The sequence below is a fragment of the Pan troglodytes genome, chromosome 1 (assembly GCF_028858775.2).
Source record: "Pan troglodytes isolate AG18354 chromosome 1, NHGRI_mPanTro3-v2.0_pri, whole genome shotgun sequence".
Lineage (NCBI taxonomy): Eukaryota > Metazoa > Chordata > Mammalia > Primates > Hominidae > Pan > Pan troglodytes.
Window position 1 is genome coordinate 78,739,558 of NC_072398.2, and position 6,000 is coordinate 78,745,557.

General features: G+C 43.5%; 1 pseudogene; it reads left to right on the top strand.

Annotated features, from left to right (window-relative positions):
• Positions 1–2,439, top strand: part of LOC736271 (HAUS augmin-like complex subunit 4) — an 86,110-nt pseudogene extending 83,671 nt beyond the window's left edge.
• Positions 2,440–6,000: the final 3,561 nt, after the last annotated feature.

Sequence of the window (6,000 nt, forward strand, 5' to 3'; positions counted from 1 at the left end):
ATGAACAGACACTTCTCAAAAGAAGACATTTATGCAGCCAAAAGACACATGAAAAAATGCTCATCATCACTGGCCATCAGAGAAATGCAAATCAAAACCACAATGAGATACCATCTCACACCAGTTAGAATGGCGATCATTAAAAAGTCAGGAAACAACAGGTGCTGGAGAGGATGTGGAGAAATAGGAACACTTTTACACTGTTGGTGGGACTGTAAACTAGTTCAACAATTGTGGAAGTCAGAAGATTCCTTAGAGATCTAGAACTAGAAATACCATTTGACCCAGCAATCCCATTACTGGTTATATACCCAAAAGATTATAAATCATGCTGCTATAAAGACACATGCACACGTATGTTTATTGCAGCACTATTCACAATAGCAAAGACTTGGAACCAACCCAAATGTCTAACAATGATAGACTGGATTAAGAAAATGTGGCACATATACACCATGCAATACTATGCAACCATAAAAAATGATGAGTTCATGTCCTTTGTAGGGACATGGATGAAGCTGGAAACCATCATTCTCAGCAAACTATGGCAAGGACAAAAAACCAAACACCGCATGTTCTCACTCATAGGTGGGAATTGAACAATGAGAACACATGGACACAGGAAGGGGAACATCACACACCAGGGCCTGTTGCAGGGTGGGGGGAGGGAGGAGGGATAGCATTTGGAGATATACCTAATGTTAAATGATGAGTTAATGGGTGCAGCACACCAACATGGCACATGTATACATATGTAACTAACCTGCACATTGTGCACATGTGCCCTAAAACTTAAAGTATAATAAAAAATAAATAAAAATAAAATAAAATAAAATTATGTCTAATTAAAAATATTCCTGATTGGTAGAAATTTGAATTGTTTCAAGTTTGGAGCTATAAGTAAAACTTCTATAAACAGTTAAGTATGTGTCTTGAGTTGACTTATGCTTTTATTTCTCTCGAGTAAAAACAAACAGCAGATTTTCTAGGCTGTATGGTAAGTATGAATATGTTTAACTCTATAGTCTATTTATGTGTTTAAACATCCAGAAATGACTATACAATTTTACATTCCCACCAGCAATTTATATCAGCTCCCGTTCCTCCATATAACTTGCCAAAACTTGGAATGGTGAGCGTTTAGAAATTTTACCATTCTAATTGGGTATTTGCATTTTTCTAATGACTAATAATCTTGAATATTTAAAAATGTGCTTATTTGCTATCTGCATATCTACTTTGGTGAAGTGTCTATTAAAATGTTTTGCTGCCCCTTCCCCTTCCTGGAGGGCCTTCCAGCACGGTCCTCCTGGGCCTCGCTTCCCCTAGCCCCTGTGGTGGGCCCGAATGAGAGGTTCCGGAGCGAGTTCCGGAGCCCCGGGGTGGGGTGGGTCCTGGGTGTAAACAGACGCTGCTGTCCAGCCTGCCCCAGCCGAGGATCTTGGCACCCCCTTGAGAGCTTCACCTGCCCCAGTATTAGAATCCCAAGAAAATCAAAAGGTATTTGGGGATTTCTGCTCACCTGGAGAAGGGATGGAAATACTTCAACAAGGCATGGAAGGAAGTTCGACTGCATAAGACAACGTGGTTGAGGTCTGAGATTTTACATGGAGTTATTCAGGAGTTGCTTGTGGACTACTGTGTGAAGATACAGGACACAAATTTAACTTCTGAGGACAAAAATTTCATGAGACTCTTGAACAGCGGCTACTCATAACTGAACTGATATGGCTCTTAGGTCCTAGCCAGGAGAGGGAGATACCTTCACTGCTAGAGCTGGAGAAAGCAGACCTTCTGGAATCCATGCCACTCTCAGACGATTTTGTGTGGATGAGGGCTCTGCTACAGCAAGAAGTGGAGGAGTAGCTCAAGAAGAAATGTTTCACTCTGCTCTGGTACTATGATCCCAATTCAGATGCTGACAGTGAAACCGTGAAGGCAGCAAACGTGTTGAAACTTGCAGAGGTCCTAGTGGCTAGGAAGCAGCAGTGCCAGGATGCCAAGAGCCAGCAAAAGGAGCAGATGGTGCTGCTGGAGAAGAAGAGTGCCACCTACTTCCAGGTGCTTCTCTGCTGCCTCATTTTGCTGCAGAGGCTTCTTCAGGAACAACGGCTGAAGACTCACTCCGAGTTAGACCACATCAATGCCCAGTACCTGGAAGTCAAGTGTGGTGCTATGATACTTAAGCTGAGGATGGAAGAGTTAAATATTTTGTCCAACACACTGCTGAGAAAGTGGAAGTTCATTGTCCGATTAGGGACCGTTTGGAGGGAGCGATTCACCTACAGGAGCAGCACATGGAGAAGTCAAGACAGGTCCTGAACTCCTATGAAATACTTGGGGAGGAGTTTGACAGACTGGTGAAAAGAGTCCACCCTACTCAAGCAGGCAACTGAGAAGCGGTGGGCCCTCCAGGAGTTCAACAAGTCCTATTGTTGAGCTCTGGCAGGGCCAGGAAGCATGGCTTCTGCACAGCTGCTGCCTCCTAATCTTCCTGCTAGTAGGACCACCTTCACCTGAGGCTGCCTTCGCTACAAGGGAGTGTGGGAACGTTTGCACTTGCTTGAAAGACTGCAGTCGTTTAGGCACCCTCCTGGTTTTTCTTTCTTGTTTATAATGACTGGGCCTCTTCTGGAAAATCTAGTAAGCAGATTTGTATAATTTTTATGCATGGCTGTTTGTCTGTGTCAGCCCTGTATATTTGATTATCTCCTGAATAAAGTTATGATATTATATCTTAAAAAGTGTTTTGCTTATTTTAAAAATGTTGTCTTTATAATTGAAATTAAGCATTCTTTATGTATTTTGTATAAGTTCAGTATCAGATATAGCTTTTGAAAATATTTTCTTTCAGTCCATGGCCTGCCTTTATATTTTCTAAATGTTGTTTTTTAAAAGGCAAATGTTTTATATTTGATAAACTTCAGTGTGTCTATTATTTCTATATCGTGTGTGTGTTTGTGAGCATGTGTCCAATCTAAGATATCTTTGTCTAGCTAGAGGTCCCGAAGATTTTTCTTGCATATTCTTCCAGAAATGTTTTGTTTTTCACACTTACATTTAGGTCTATGATGCATTTTGAGTTAATTTTTCTGTATGGTGAAAGTAAGGGTCAATGTTCACTTTTTGATTATACCATTTGTTGATTAACGAATACATTCCCCATTGAAATACCTTGGCACTTTTGTCAAAAATCACTGGGAGAGACAGAGGCAAGATAGCTGACCAGATGCAGCTAGTATGAGCCCCTTCCACAGAGAAGGACCAAAATAGGTCCTTCTTCTCTACCAGGAAGTAGATAATCACAAATCTAAGAAAGAACACTGGAATTCAACAGAGAAGTGACAGGAAGCACTGAAAACAAAGAAGGAGAGGGAAGTGAGGCAGCCTGCTCAGCCAAGATTGCCTGGGAGTTGGGAGAAGCTCTCAGATGCAGGGAAATGATCAGTGAGACCTTCGGGGCTCCAAATTCTTGTCATGAACTTCAATTCTAGGCACTGGAGAGCCCTTCAACCCTCATGAGCATCAAGACTAACATAGGGAGCTGCCTAGAGATTGTACAAAGGCATCGTTTCAGAAAGGGAACTTAGGCTGAGTCCCACAGGCTTCTGAGCCTTGTGCAACTGTAACATTGTATCATTCTGAGAGCTCAGCCCCCAGAGGACTTTGTCCTACCCTGGGACCATCACTGCCATAGCTGCCACTGGGCCAAGGAGAACAAGAGGAGGATGGGCACTTTCTTCCGAGGATAAATCCCACCACTACTGCAGACTATTGTGGGGCCAAGATGTGAAGAAACTGTACACACCACAGCTGTCTGCCCATGCTGCTCCCACCGAGAGTGGCACTGCCCTCCCTGGTAGCAGGCCCACAGCCAGTGCCATTTTGACAGCCCAGCCTCCAAAGCACTGTGATCTTCCCTGGGGCCACCAGGCCAAAGAAGGAGAGAGAAAGCTGGGCACTTTAACAAGCCCTGAGGACAAATACCACTGCCACTGCTATAGGCTGCTAAGAGACCAAGGTGTGAGCAAACTGCAAGCTCCACAGCTTACTGCTTTAGCTGCTCCCACTGAGAGTGGCCTTGCCCTCCCTGGAGGCAGCCTGCAGTGCAGCCACTGTGGCCCAAACCTGACAATTCTGCCAGCAGCCTAGGAATCATCTGCCCCTGCCTATCACAGCCACTGCCTGAACACACTTCCAGGGAACCTGAGGACAAAGTTATCAACTCAGTCCCATTTCCCTACTACTCTAGCATGCCATTTAGGGGCCTTGGGGTCTCTCAGCCCAGTTCATCACCAATGGTACCTGAACATTCCTCTTGGAGTCTGAAGCTGGGCTGACCCAACCTGTTGATACCACCACAGCTGGCAGTCACCCACATGAGCCACCTGCAGGTCAGCAGACTGGCCCACCCAACTTATCACAACCACCACCAATACCAGAATGGACTACCTGGGGTCCAGTGGGTTGCTCCACCACTGCTCCTGCCGTCACCCACATCACACCACTGCCTGGAGACCTAAGAACCCACCCGCATGCCTTGACCACAGCTGCCACTACTGGCCTACCTGGACCTGCTAATACCAGTGGCAGCATACATCACTCTGAGGCTCAAGGACAGGTATGCTCAACCCACTGTTACCACCACTGGGGCCTGAAGACTGGCCCACCAGGCATCTTAGAACCCATAAAATCTTCATCATAGCCTCCACTAACAACTACACCCTAAGCCACTAAGGAAATCAAAAATACCACTGACCCTGTTCACAGCTGAAGAAATCACACAGAGACTACCTTACTGCATACACCCAATATCAAAGCCAGAGTGACCTACTCAACTGCAAACAGATATACATCTTCAGGAAAAGTTCTGCCCCATGAAATCAAATTAAAAAACTTGAAAGAAGTGTCTGTTACACCAGATGCGCAGATATCAATGTAAGGATGCAGGAAACATGAACAAGTAAGGAAATACAACACCTCCAAAGGAACTCAATAATTTTCCAGCAGCAGATCCCAATTAAAGAAACAAAATCCCAAATAAAGATGCAAAATACCGATTTTAAAGAAGCTCAATGAGATACAAGAGAATTCTGAAAAAAAAATTTAGAGGAATCAGAAAAGTGATCCAGATCATAAAAAAAAATTGCCAGAAAGATAATTATTTTAAAAAAGACTCGAACAGAAATTCTGAAACTGAATAATTCATTTACTAAAATGCAAAATATGTGTGAAAGCTTCAAAAATAGATGAGACCAAGCAGAAGAAAAAATCTCAGAACTTGAAGACTGGTCTTTTGAAATAATCCAGTCAGAAAAAGGTAAAGATAAAATAAAAAAGAATGAACAAAGCCTTTGTGACATTTGGGACAACATAAAGTAATGGAATATTTGAATTATCAGTGTCCCTGAGGGCAAAGAGAGAAAGAAAAGATTAGAAAACCTATTTAACAAAATGCTAAATGAAAACTTCCCAAGTCTAGCAAGAAACTCAGATACCCAGATACAGGAAGCTCAAAGATCCTCAAATGAATACAATGCAAAAAGTTCTTCTTGATAGTACATTGTGGGCAAACTGTCTACAACCAAAGACAAAGAGAGGAGTCTTTAAAATGTAACAGAAAAGCATCTACACCTTTTTTTTTTTTTTTTGAGATGGAGTCTTACACTGTCGCCTGGGCTGAAGTGCAATGGGGCGATCTCGACTTACTGCAACCTCCACTTCCTAGGCTCATGTGACTCTCCTGCCTCAGCCTCCCAAGTAGCTGGGATTACAAGTGCACACCACCACACCTGGCTAATTTATTGTATTTTTAGTAGAGATGGGGTTTCACTGTGTTTGCCAGGCTGGTCCTGAACTCCTGACCCCGTGATCCACCTGCCTCAACCTCCCAAAGCACTGGGGTTATAGGCGTGAGCACCATCGCACCCAGCCCACATCTATACCTTTTAAAGAACACCCATCAGACTAATAGTGAATTTCTCGGCAGAAACCTTACAG